Here is a 14,056-nt window from a genome sequence, read left to right as displayed (position 1 = left end):
AATTCACACATACACACCGTCCATCTACTCTTGGTCCGGCCCCCAGGTCCAATATATGAACCCATTGCGGCCCTCGAGTCAAAAAGTTTGCCCACCCCTGATCTAGCCAATAGAAAAGTTCCACTTTAAATCAATTATTTATTTTTGCACATATATAGGTGGATTCATATTTACGCTACGCCGCCTTAAGTTAGATAGGCAAGTACTGTATTCACAAAGTACTTGCCTCCTAACTTACGGCGGGGGCGTGTTTTATGTTAATGGGGGGTGACCTGATGTGATTGACGTTTTTTAAGGAACGGCGCATGCGCCGTCCGTGTACATATGCCAGTGTGCATTGTGGCAAAGTACGCCTCAAGGACGTATTGGTTTCGACGTGGACGTAAATTACGTCCTTGAATCCACCTAATAATGTTATATCGTTTCATTTCATGCTATAGAACGGTAATTTTTTTCTTTCACTTGGTTAATCTGGTTTAATCTGCTAGTTCCCAATGCATTCCCAATTGCATTGCACAGTATTCCCAGAGATAAGGTCACTATTTAAATTATAATTTAAATATATAATTTTAATTAACAATCATGTCACACTTTCCTTTGCCTGTCATGAAAATGCCTTAATGCAACAGAAATTCTATTTTTTGCCTCTGTTATGTTTGTAGCACATCTGCCACTGTGCAACGAATAATCATGAATGGAAATATTAGAAAGGCAGCATGGGTTTGTTTTGGCTTTTCTAGGCTAAATGCAGAATGGTTTGTTAAATTCATTTATAGCCTCATAAATCTATATTTCATCTGACAGTGTATAACCCTTCACAGCCCGGAGCTTTGAAAACTTGCTGTCTACATGCTATAAGGGATAATTACACAATATTCCCTCTTCCCCAACACAAAGCAACAATTGTCTGACTTTCCTTCACTGTCCCCTTCAATCCATCCCATGCTAAAAGGCGTCCTGGACTTTTTAGAATGGATAGTTTAGTTCCCAATAAATTAAGAAGCAATTACCACTTCAAAGAGACCCGTCATAGGACTAGATTACAATAGTGTGTATGTTTTGTTTTATATACAATTTCTCAGACGCAAACTAAGGTGTTTTTAATTTAATTGTGTATATATTATTTGTTTTATATTATTTATATTATTATTTATAATATTTATATATACCGTATATACTTGAGTATAAGCCGAGTTTTTCAGCACTTTTTTGTGCTGAAAAATACCCCCTGAGCTTATACTCGAGTCTCCCTGCCTCACTGTGCCCATCTTTAGCCATAAGTCATGTACCTGATCTCCCGGCTCTGTGACATGCAGTCTTAACGGCAGTCGGCGGCCATCCAGTGTAACAAAGCCCTGCCTCCTCCTCATCCTCGTCCCCGATAGGCGGAACACTGACTCACTGCTGGGAAAGTGAATCAGTGTTCCATCTATCACAGACGAGGAGGAGGTGGGGCTTTGTTACACTGGATGGCCGCTGACTTGCAGTTAAGACTGCACAACACAGCGGGAGATCAGGTATTTACATGAGGCACGCAGATGGGCACAGTGAAGCATGCAGATGGGCACAGTGAGGCTACAAATGGGCACAGTGAGGCTACAAATGGGCACAGTGAAGCTGCAAATGGGCACAGGGAAGCTGCAAATGGACACAGTGAGGCTGCAAACAGGCACAGTGAGGCTGAAAATGGGCACAGTGAGGCTGCAGATGGGCATTTGTCGACCCGCTTTTCCACTTACAGTAGCTGCTGCATTTCTCACCCTAAGCTTATACTCTAGTCAATAAGTTTTGGTAAAATTAGGTTCCCCGGCTTATATTTGGGTCGGCTTATACTTGAGTATATATGGTACATTTACAATATATATCTATATATATATATATATATATATAGATGTAGCTCCTGGGTATTTTATAGTACCGGTGCTAATTAATTTAGAGGGAGATCAGAGTGTAGTTAAACTCTGATCCAAATTGTTAGGTGCAAAACAGGGTCTCTGTCTCAGTTTGGCTGTGCTGTAGGCTATTCTGTTGCATTGGGGTGTTCTTCCAACCCCGGTGCTGCAGGTGGCAGCAGTGGAGTCAAGGTTTGGGTGCTCTTTCCCAGTGGCCAATAAGGAGGGTTTGGCCTCGCTGTGCATGCTGGGGAGGGGTATTTATGAGGCAGACGCCATGGGTTCTGGGTCTTCTTCTTCGAGTGTGGCACCCACCTTTAGGGTGACCACTTTACGGCCCCCCAGCGTTATGGCCTACCTGGCCGGGGCGTGCGTGCCCCCCAATGTTCCTGGTTCCGGGACCATATTGGCCCGGAGTATCTGAACAGCGACGGGAACCCAGTGAGCGACTGGGTTCCCACCTTTGAGGATCCCAAGCTGTATTGCTGTTCGGTGGGGAGTCCGTCTGAGGAGCGCCATTGAGAGGCTGGCGATCCAAAAGGGCCTTGACAAACCACCGGGGATCACGGTAGACGGACACTGAAGGATTGATCACCTGTCAGTCGGTACCTGAGCGACAAGTTGAAGGAGATCCAGGCTTAATTCATCCAAGGAGGATTGTCTCCGTAACTACAAATCAGAGAGGGCCTGTGGCTGAGGTGTCTCCCTGAAGTTCACCAAGGAGGGTCTGTGGCAGAGACTCTTTCCTCAAGTTCAAGTTCACCAAGGAGGGTCTGTGGCAGGGACTTTATCCTACAAATGTTCGAGTGATACTCCGGCTGCCAGGTCAGTGAGAGAGGCCTGTCCGCTAAACCCACTCAGGCCGGAGTGGCGCAGAAAGTGTTACGCTTGGGAGCAGGACTATTTCCCTACCATCACGCCTGAATCTGCTGTTCTCCTTTCTTCTTCAACTTTACTTTCCTCACCACAAGTTTATTGTTTTTACCCGGCTGAGTAATAAAGAGCACAGCAAAGAGCACCTGTTGCGGACATTCCTTTTACTTCTACCAAATGCAATACGCATTATTCACCCCTAGGATTTCAGGGGAGCCATGAGATAAATGTGCTACCCAAACAACCAGCAGCTCCTCCGGGGGTAATGCTACATAGATATATATATATAGCTGAGACAGACGGACAGGAATTAGATCGCATTGGCGTGAACAACCATGTGATCCAATTCCAGTTCAGGCAAAAAAAAAAGTCCCTGCACCTTTTTAATGCAAATCCAATGCAAGTTCAGCCATACAACAGAATGGCTGAATTTCGCATTGAACAGACATCACATGTGATCGGCACAGCAGTGCAGGTGCAAATCACATGCAATGTCTGTTTTCGCTATAGTGTGAACCCGGGCTAACTCAGTGTGCTGTGACATAAGCAGAAATATATAGGTTCTGGAGCAAGGGTCCTTCTATGCAGCATGCTGGCAAAAGGCTTCATTACTTCTCCAGTTCACTAACACCATGCACTTTGTATAGGTTATGTTATCTAATCTAACAGCCATTTTTGTCTCAGCAGAATTCCTTATATATTGGGCTACCTGTAGCAATCCATCACTGCCAATGTACCTTTTTAAAGTGGTATTAAAACCAAAAAATACAAATTTAATATAGTGTAGCTTACCAATCCTTAAATGTGGTGGCTACATTCATGTTTTCAGGTGTTTTCTTCTTTATTTCCACCAGGTGGTCTGGCCCAGGGCCGATCCACCCTATAGGCTTACTATGCAAGCCGCTTAGGGCCCCACAAAGCTGCAGGGGGCCCCCCCAAATTACTAGAGGCCCCGCCTGGTGAGAAGAAATTTTCAGCCCCTCAACCCGCTTCTCAGGTCGCTGGCTGCATGGGAGAAGAGGTAAGAAGTCAGCACCCCCCGCTTCTCAATTTAATGTAAGTTTTTAATTTCCGACAGCAGAACACCCCCTCCCCCTGCTTCTCAATTGTAATCTTTAATGTGACATGTCACTGTCGGCAGTCCCCCCCCCCCCCCCCCTGCTTCTTAACTTTAATGTGACATGTCATTTTGCTTAGGGCCCCAGGGAGGTCAGGATCGGCACTGGTCTGGCCAGTAACACACTTTGGGGAAGATTTACTAAAATTTGAGCTCTCAGAATCTGGTGCAGCTGTGCATGGTGGCCAATCAGCTCCTAACCTCAGTTTGTTCACTTAAAGGGGTTGTAAAGGTTTGTTTTGCACTCTCCAGTTTTATTAAATCTCCCACTTCCTGTCTTAGGCCCCGTACACACGACCAAGTTTCTCGGCAGAATTCAGCCAGAAACTCGATCGGAGCTGGATTCTGCCGAGAAACCCGGTCATGTGTACACTTTTGGCCGAGGAAACCGACGAGGAACTCGTCGAGCCAAATAGAGAACATGTTCTCTATTTCCTCGTTAGTCAACGGGGAAACTTGGCTCGCCGAGATCCTCGGCGGCTTCACAAGGAACTCGACGAGCAAAACGATGAGTTTTGCTTGTCGAGTTTCTCGGACGTGTGTACGGGGCCTCAGGGTTTCTCTCTAGAAGAAGGAGCAACAGAGACACCTTTGGACAGCAACATTGTCAGTCTGGAAAGAGTGTAATGTTACGCGTACTAGCAGATTTAGATGGACTTGACTAATAAATCAAAGCTGAACTCCAGTTGAAGCTTTATATGCAGTTACAGCTACAGTGTTTTTCCTTTTGGGATAAAGGTTTTACATACATGAATAAAAACTGATCATTGTAAGCATCCCTATCAGTGTTAATAGTTTGTCTCGTCCCTCTAAAGGCCTCGTACACACGGCCGAGTTTCTCGGCAAAAACCAGCAAGAAGCTTGCTGTTTTTTTTTTTTTTTGCAGAGGAAACCGATCGTGTGTACACTTTTCAACGAGGAAACCGCCGAGGATCTCGTCGGGCCAAAAAGAAAGCATGTCTTCTTTTTCCCCGACGGCAATGGGAAAAGTTGGCTTCACAAGGAACTCGACGAGCAAAACGATGTGTTTCGCCCGTCGAGTTCCTCGCCCGTGTGTACGAGGCCTAACTGTCACTTTTGCTGGACAGCTTGCACTATTAAAGGAAGTTGAAAAATAACAGACTTAGTGCCCTTTCCCACATACGGATCCCGTGAGGATCCGTACCGCTAACCCCCGCTGTCAGATCTCCGCTCTCCCCTATGGGGGGATCGGATGAACACGGACCATCTGTCCATGTTCACCCGATCCGCTCTGCAGACGGATGGAAAAATATGATTTTCCTCCGTCTGCAGAATCCGCTGATCGGGTGTCAGCGGATGAACATCCCAGGGATTAATGTATGTCAGTATTTCATCCGAAAACAAATGGATGAAATACGGACATACTAAAGTGGTTGTAAACTTTCGTGTTTTTTCACCTTACTGCATCCTATGCAGTAAGGTGAAAAAACACCTTGCAGTTAACACCCACGAGTCCCCGTTTTACTTACCTGAGCCCCGAATTTCTGTGGGCGCGATCCTGCGTTGCTTTCCCCAGGTCTTGTCGGCTCTTCATTGGATAGATTGATAGTAGCGCAGCCATTTGCTCCCGATGCTGTCAATCAAATCCAATGATGTGGCCGCCGGGGGCGGGGCCGAGTCATACAATCGGTGGCTATGGATACAGATTGTATGGCATGGGAGCGCGCCTGCAAGCTAACCCCCTCGGGAGAGAGCTTCCCAGAGGGGGTCAGCTCTTGCGGGGAGGAGCCACGAGAGCCGATATGGGACCCCAGAAGAGGACGATCGAGGCCACTCATCTGGGGCCTCATCAGGGCCTCCACTGTGCAAAAACGAACTGCAAAGTGGAGGTAAGTATGACATGTTTGTTATTTAAAAAAAAACAACAAAGCTTTAATATCACTTTAAGCCCTAAAGTCGGGCTGAAATCGGACCTGAAACGGTGAATGTAAATGCAGCGGACCCCTGCTGTGAGTGTGCTGCAGTGTGAACCCAGCCTTACTGGGCAACTCTTTAGGTGAAAATAAAAAATAAATAATAATAAACTGAAAAAAAAAAAGACTAAACAAAACAATGCAATCACCACATGTAAAAATTAGTATGCTGCATAATTTGGGGATTTAATGCCACTTTAAGTAGCATTAGGCACAATGCTCAATAGTAAACCAGTAACTGATAACATTGGTTTGTGTAATAATGGTACCCATACACATAAGATGACAATCTCATGTCTATAGAAATTGGCCCGTTCTGGCTAGCCACTGTGAAAACAACACATTTGGATAGAAAAATTCCTGTTCACTATTTTTCCTATACCAACAGATATGTCACTTTGGCAAACAAAGCTTATATATGTACGCCCCGCGGCCAAAGACTGTGCCTGAGGGTGGTTATCTTGTGTATACACATCCAATCGCCCTTGTAATTCTAAAGCTTAAGGCAAAGAGAAAGGTATATCACACAGTATTTCATAAGCACAAATTAGCATTCAGCTTCCATTGATCTTCATGTTCTACATTCAAGGAAAGCAAACATTTTATTTGGCTTTTAGTTACATCATTCAATTTCCCTTTTCCACATTCGTAAGCCTTATAGTGGTTAAAGTTTGAGTTCTTTCTTTGGATTACTTAAAGTAGATTATTATTTTAATAAACGATTGAAAACAACTTTTTAAATAATATTAGTTTGCTCAAGCTTATATAAGATTTTACTGATTGGGCTTACAAATACTTTTTCCTGCTCAGTAGATAAAACAATATTGAAATACAATATAAATAGACAAATTTGTTATTTATGTAGCTCAACAGAAACATTGTAAGTGAGTAATAACTGACTACTTTGGGTGAAATAAATAAGACAGATATGTTTAGTTTCCTATTTCATAGATAGATAGATAGATAGATAGATAGATAGATAGATAGACAAACAGACACCCAGTATCTGCCAGGTGTATTATCCTGTTAGATAGATAGATAGATAGATAGATAGATAGATAGATAGATAGATAGATAGACAGATAGATAGATAGATAGATAATGGATATGTCTATTGATCCACCTGCTGTCAAAGTATCTATCTATCTATCTATCTATCTATCTATCTATCTATCTATCTATCTATCTATCTATCTATCTATCTAATAACTATATTTCTGCTTATCTTAATAACTGACTACTTTGGGTGAAATAAATAAGACAGATATGTTTAGTTTCCTATTTGATAGATAGATAGATAGATAGATAGATAGATAGATAGATAGATAGATAGATAGACAAACAGACACCCAGTATCTGCCAGGTGTATTATCCTGTTTAATGGAAGATAGATAGATAGATAGATAGTAAGATACAGGATATGTCTATTGATCTACCTGCTGTCAAAGTATCTATCTATCTATCTATCTATCTATCTATCTATCTATCTATCTATCTATCTATCTATCTATCTATCTATCTATCTATCCATCTATCTATCTATCTATCTGCTTATCTTTGTAAACTATTACGTATAGGAAAAGAAAATGAAAACCAACAGATACCAATCTGTCTATCAAGCTATTAAAGTGGATTTATGTATCTATTTAAATCATGTTCTGCACATAGATATATATATATATATATATATATATATATATATATATATATATATATATATATATATATATATATATATATATATATATGACATAGAAGTATCTATCTATCTATCTATCTATCTATCTATCTATCTATCTATCCATCTATCCATCTATCCATCCAATAATCTATCTATATGCAAAACATGATATAAATAGATGCATACATCCACTTGAATAGCTTGATAGACAGATTTGTATCTGTTGGTTTTCATTTATTTTCCTATAAGTGATAGTTTAGCTAGTTACGTAGATAAGCAGATAGATAGATATTAGATAGATAGATAGATAGGGCCTGATCCACAAAAGGGATACGCCGGCGTATCTACTGATACGCCGTCGTATCCCTGTCTCTATCTATGGAACTGATCCACAGAATCAGTTTCTCATAGATAGGCAGAAGATCCGACATGTGTAAGGGACTTACACTGTCGGATCTTAGGATGCAGTACCGCAGCCGCCGCTGGGGGCATTTCTCGTCGAAATCCAGCGTCGGGTATGCAAATTAGCACTTACGGAGATCCACGAAGCTTTTACGCTTCGTTTTTTCTCCGTAAGTATTAGTTTGCCGTCGCAAAATTAGGGCTGCTTTTACAAAGTGTAAAGTTAGTACACCTTTTTTTTCCCGACGCAACTTTTTTTACCCGGCGCGATTCACAAAACTAGGCGTAACGTAATTTCGCGCAATGCACGTCGGGAAAATCGCGTCGGGAGCATGCGCAGTATGTCCGGCGCGGGAGCGCGCCTAATTTAAATGGGACTCGCCCCATTTGAATAGGAACGCCTTGCGCCGGCCGGATTTAAGTTACAAGGCCGAAAATTTCTAGGTAAGTGCTTTGTGGATCGGGCACTTAGGTAGAAATTTTCCGGCAGTGTAACTTAAATGGGAATTTTTCAGTTCATCTATCTAATAACTAGCTATCTGCTTATCTTTGTAAACTATCACTTATAGGAAAAGAAAATGAAAACCAACAGATACCAATCTGTCTATCAAGCTATTAAAGTGGATTTATGTATCTATTTATATCATGTTCTGCATATATATATATATATATATATATATATATATAGACAGACAGACAGAGAAGTAAATAATGGTTACATCTATTGATCTATCTGCTATCAAATTATCTATCTATCTATCTATCTATCTATCTATATGAAAAACATATATAAATAGGTGCATAAATCCACTTGAATAGCTTGATAGACAGATTGGTATCTGTTGGTTTTCATTTATTTTCCTATAAGTGATAGTTTAGCTAGATACGTAGATAAGCAGATAGATAGATTTTAGATAGGTAGATAGATAGATAGTTTTCATTTTCTTTTCCTATAATTAATAGTTTAGATAGCTAAGTAGATTCATAACTAAATAGATAGATAGATAGTTAGATAGATAGATAGAAAGATAGATCAATTGATAGATTGGAATCTGGTAGATGCAATTCCAACAGAGAAATACATAATTAGATATTAAGATAGATAAATAGATAGAATATGGATCTCTCTATTGATCTATTTTCTTTCTAGAAATCTATCTTTCTTTCTATTTATCAATATGATACATACATACATGGGTAAATACACATACAGATTGCTATCTGTTAAGTTGTCATTTCCTCTTCCTGACATAGATAGACTATACAGTATATAGATAGATAGATGGAGAGAAGAAAAAGGCTTAATTCACCAAGCTATAGTGATTACTATCTGCCATATTTTCAGCAGTGAGTGTTGGAAATAGGAGGTGTTATTATGACAAATAACTCATATGGTAAAGTTTAGAAAATGGAACCATTAGTAGAATTATAACATCACTCTTTCATCCTTTCCATTGCACATCATGTTACTACTCACTCATATAAGATGATATCTATCAGTCATAACGGAAAATACTGCTAACTCAAAAAAAGGAAAAACACACCTATTAAAAAAAAAAAGAAGCTTTAATAAGTAACGTATTTGAAAAAAAAAAAGTGATATGGCCAAATCAGATTATGTTACACACACAGTACTATAATCCTCACTGTTTAAACAAAGGTTACCCAACTTTTCTTGAATTTTAGAATAGTTTTTAAAGTTAGTTCATTATATCCTAATGTTCCCTGCAGATGTGCACACAGAAAGACAAATTATTTCCTGCATAACATCCTTCCTCATGTAATAAATAAAAATGAAAAATGATTTAAAGTAGGATTATACAGAAAAAAATGCAAAGTACCTTTATAGATATCTTCAGTTTCTTAGCTCATTAAGCTTCTGTTTGCAGACATTTGAAGCCATCATATAGAAGCCAGAAGGTTAGAACAGATCCACACAGTTAAGTCCTCCTCATCAGAGAATTCTAAGGGGAATTTTTGGTCAGAGAAGCTTTATATGATGCAGTTTTTATGTCCGGTGACACTATATAGGCTGTCTGTTTGATGTGTCACAGCCAATGAGGTAACACGAGGGGGCTGGACAATTCTCAGAGCTGGAAAAGCAGAGAGGGCTTTTCAAAAAAAAAAAAAAAAAGTTGAACTTGTCATTCAGAGGAGAAGTGAAGAGAATTAAGGAAAAGGGAGGCAGCTAGAGGGCTCATTGTTGTGATGTCTCTATGGGGACAGCCTACATTTATTATAAGAGTAGCCAACCATTTTTTTTATTGCACAACAAATGAAAAGGATATTTCCATTTGCATTCAGGTAAATAGCAAAAATAATTAATTATAAGATTAGCCGGACATTTTTATTTGTAGATCTAATTACGAGGATATGTTAATGTGTAAAAACAAAATAATGGGATGCATTCAGTTAATAAATAATGAGCTATTAACTATATCCAGTGCAATATATTATATATTATGCTGACCATACATGGGTAAAAAAAAAAAAATTGCAGATAACACATGCATGTACGCACACACACTATATACATGTGTATTAAACAGCCATCATTTTATGACCACTGACAGGCAGGGCTGGTGCTACTAGGCATGTGCAATTTTTTAAGTTACGAATACGTTTTCTGTCAATTTTCATTATTTTAGTTGATTCGTTAACATATGAATGAACGGACGGTTTAGCGCAATTAAAAACGAATAACGATAGTTTCAAAATAACGAATATGAAAAACAACGAAGATACGAAAGATGAAAGAAACGAAAACATAGAAACAACGAAAATACTGAACCCAAAAAAAAAAAAATTACGAAAAACAAAATGAACGAAAATGCAAACTTACCAATATTCGAAGACCGAAAAGAAAACAACCGAAATGCCGAACAAAGAATAAAAAACGAAAATCAAAACTAACGAAAAATAAATTACGAATCTTCGGAAAACGGAAATGAAAACAACGAAAATACAAAATAATGTAAATTAGCTTTCGTTAGTACTGAAATATTTCTGGACATTGACCAATAGCCACTGAGCGCTGTCCCTTTCCTCTGAAGAGGTTTGTTCCTTCCCCCAATGAGCTTCTTTCTCATTACTTCCTGGCTCCTTGTGTCTTTTTCTGTGTTAGGCCTCGTACAGACGAGGGGTTATCCAATGGAAACGGTCCGCCGGACCATTTCCATCGGACATTTCCCCTCCGGATTTTGATCCGATGGCTTGTACACACCATCGGATCAAAATCCGCGCGGAAAACATCCGCGGTCACGTGTCGCGCCGTCGCGGCGCCGTGCGCGACGCTGGAAGGTAAATACTTCCACACATGCGTCGAATCATTCCGACGCATGCGAGGGATGGGGAGCGGACGGACTTATCCGGTGAGTCTGTACAGACGACCGGATAAGTCCAAAGGAAAGGATTCCAGCGTATAGATTTTGTAGCATGCTCCAAAATTTTTATCCGCTGGGAATCCGTCGGCTGGACAAATGTCCGCCGAAAATTGTCCGCTCGGGCCTACACACGACCGGATCTATCCGCTTGAACTGATCCGCGGATAAATCCCAGCGGATAGATCCGGTCGTGTGTACGGGGCCTTAGACTGCAGTGCATCTAATTTCTAGATTTGTATTTGTAATATCTGACATATTTTAGTTTTCTTCTACGTCAGACTTCATTCTAGACAGGGTGTGTGTGCTAACTAAGACAGTCGAGTCAATCACAGTAAAGTACGAATTACAAAATTATGACGAGTAGTGTGTCGAATAAACGTAAAATGTATTCTAACAGAATTACGAATGCAATAAAATCTACAAAAGTACGTTTTTACAATCAAAGTAAATTAGACACGAAAATACGAAGGACCATAAAGCAACGAAAATATATTTCTTACGAAAATACGAACGCAACATGATGGAAAATATAATGTAAATACGAATAGCAAAACAACGAAAATTAAACTAACGTAAAAACGAAGGAACGAATAAAATCATTTTAAAAATACGAACGCGGCAGAATACAAAATATAACGAAAATACTAATCTCGATTCAACGAAAAATAAACTAACAGAAAAAAACGGAATCGGAAAAAATAGTGTTACGAAAATACTAAAGAGTACGAGTACGATAACTAACGTCTTACGAAATTACGACTCGTTACGAATCACGATAAACAAACAGAAACGAAACAGAAATAAACGAAAAATTTTGCTGTGCACATGTCTAGGTGCTACCACTAGGCAAACTAGGCACCAGTGGCTCTGCTGCCTAGGGGCGCCCGGCCACTGGTGGTCCTACTCTCTTCTCTCTGCAGCAAGCAACTAATGCCGCGTAACACACGCTCGGATTTCCCAACAACAAATGTTCGATGGGAGCTTTTGGTCAGAAATTCCGAGCGTGTGTATGCCCCATCGGACATTTTCGTTCCGAATTTCCGACAACAAAAATTTAAGAGCTGGTTTCCGTCAACAAAATCCGTTCTCATACATTTCCGATTGTGTGTAGACTATTCCAATGCACAAAATTCCACACATTCTCTGAATCAAGTACGAGAAGGAAGCGCTCGGTCTAGTAAAACTAGCGTTTGTAATGGAGATAGCACATTCGTCACACTGTAATAGACTAAAAAGCGCGAGGCCGAAAAGCGCGAATCGTCTCTCACAAACTTCTACTAACACGACTGGTATTAAACTTCCCTTAATAGTGCCATTGTACGTGTTGTACGTGACCGTGTTCTTGGCGTTCGGAATTTCCGACAGCATTTGTGTGACCGTGTGTATGTAAGACAAGTTTGAGCCAACATCCGTTGGAAAAAAATCCACGGTTTTGTTGTCGGAATGTCCGATCGTCTGTACGCAGCATAAGTCTCAGCATCAGTAGGCAGCAGGAGAACTGTGTCTGTGTCCCGACTTCCGAATGAATGGAAGCAAGCAAGCATTCATTGATGGGCGCTGGTGGGCTGCATTGATGGGTGCTGGTGAGGCTGCATTGATGGGTGCTGGTGAGGCTGCATTGATGGGCGCTTGTGTGGCTGAATTGATGGGCGCTGGTGAGGCTACATTGATGGGTGCTTGTGAGGCTACATTTGATGGGCACTGGTGGGCTGCATTTGATGGGCGTTTCATTAAAAAGATGGGGTATACATGGGCAGGGCAAAGAAGGTGGAGTCAGGGGTGGAGCCATGGGAGGGCAGCAAAATGAGGTTTCGTCTAGGGTGTGAAAAATCCTTGCACCAGCCCTGCTGACAGGTTAAGTGATTTGCCGTGTAACTCAAGATCTGCCAGGTTGCCCATGCTGACTTGTGTGCACAGTCAAAAACGCTTGCAATGGATAAGTGAGCCTCAGAACTGGACCATAGAGCAATGGAAGATAGAAGAAGGCAAGCCGGTGAAGGCAGTGTGGTGCTTTGGGCAATGTTCTGATGGGAAACCTTGGGTCCTGCCATTCACATGGATGTTACTTGACATGTACCACCAAACATTGTTGGTGACCAAGTACATTTCATAAATATTTCATGTAAATAATTTTTGCTGATGGCAGTGACATCTTTCAGCAGGATAATTCACCCTGCCACCCTGTAAAAATTGTTCAAGAATGGTTTGAGGAACACAAAAACAAGTTTGAGGGGGTGATTTGGCCTTCAATGTCTCCAGATCTCATCTGTGAAATGTGCTGAAAAACAAGTTTAACCTGCCTAGCGGTATTCCCGAGTCTGGCTCGGGGTGTAATTTCAGTACCATTAGCAGTATCCCCGAGCCAGACTCTGGATCGCATTGCAGGATCCAGGCAAAGTTACTTACCTTGTCCCTGGATCCTGCGATGTCTCCCCGCTGTGTGAGCGAGCGGTCTCCTCGCTCGATTCACACAGTGTCCGAGTGCTGCTGAGCTCCGTTCCCTGCGACTATGCGACACACAGGGGCAGAGATTGGCGCCAAATTCAAAAAAGTTAAAACACAGTACACATACAGTATACTGTAATCTTACAGATTATAGTACTGCATAAAATAATTACACACCCCCTTTGTCCCTAGTGGTCTGCCCACTTTTATAATATAAAGACAGTTTTTTCTGCCTGGAAACTGGATATTGTCCATAGCAACCAAAAAGTGTCCCTTTATGTTAAAAATGCTTTTAGACCAGCTAGAAAACAGCGATAATAAATTAGAAT

The 14,056-nt window shown here is 41.0% G+C and overlaps 1 protein-coding gene across 1 annotated transcript in view; it reads right to left on the bottom strand.

Annotated features, from left to right (window-relative positions):
* LOC120913585 (endothelin receptor type B-like) overlaps positions 1 to 9,906 on the bottom strand; it is a 35,231-nt gene extending 25,325 nt beyond the window's left edge. The window contains exon 1 of the mRNA XM_040323623.1: positions 9,741 to 9,906. The gene's annotated coding sequence lies outside the window, so the exon portion shown is untranslated. The remainder of the gene's footprint in view (positions 1 to 9,740) is intronic.
* Between the last annotated feature and the right edge of the window lie 4,150 nt (positions 9,907 to 14,056).

This window comes from Rana temporaria, chromosome 9 (genome assembly GCF_905171775.1).
Source record: "Rana temporaria chromosome 9, aRanTem1.1, whole genome shotgun sequence".
NCBI classification, from domain to species: Eukaryota; Metazoa; Chordata; class Amphibia; order Anura; family Ranidae; genus Rana; species Rana temporaria.
This window is presented reverse-complemented; position numbering and strand designations above follow the sequence as displayed.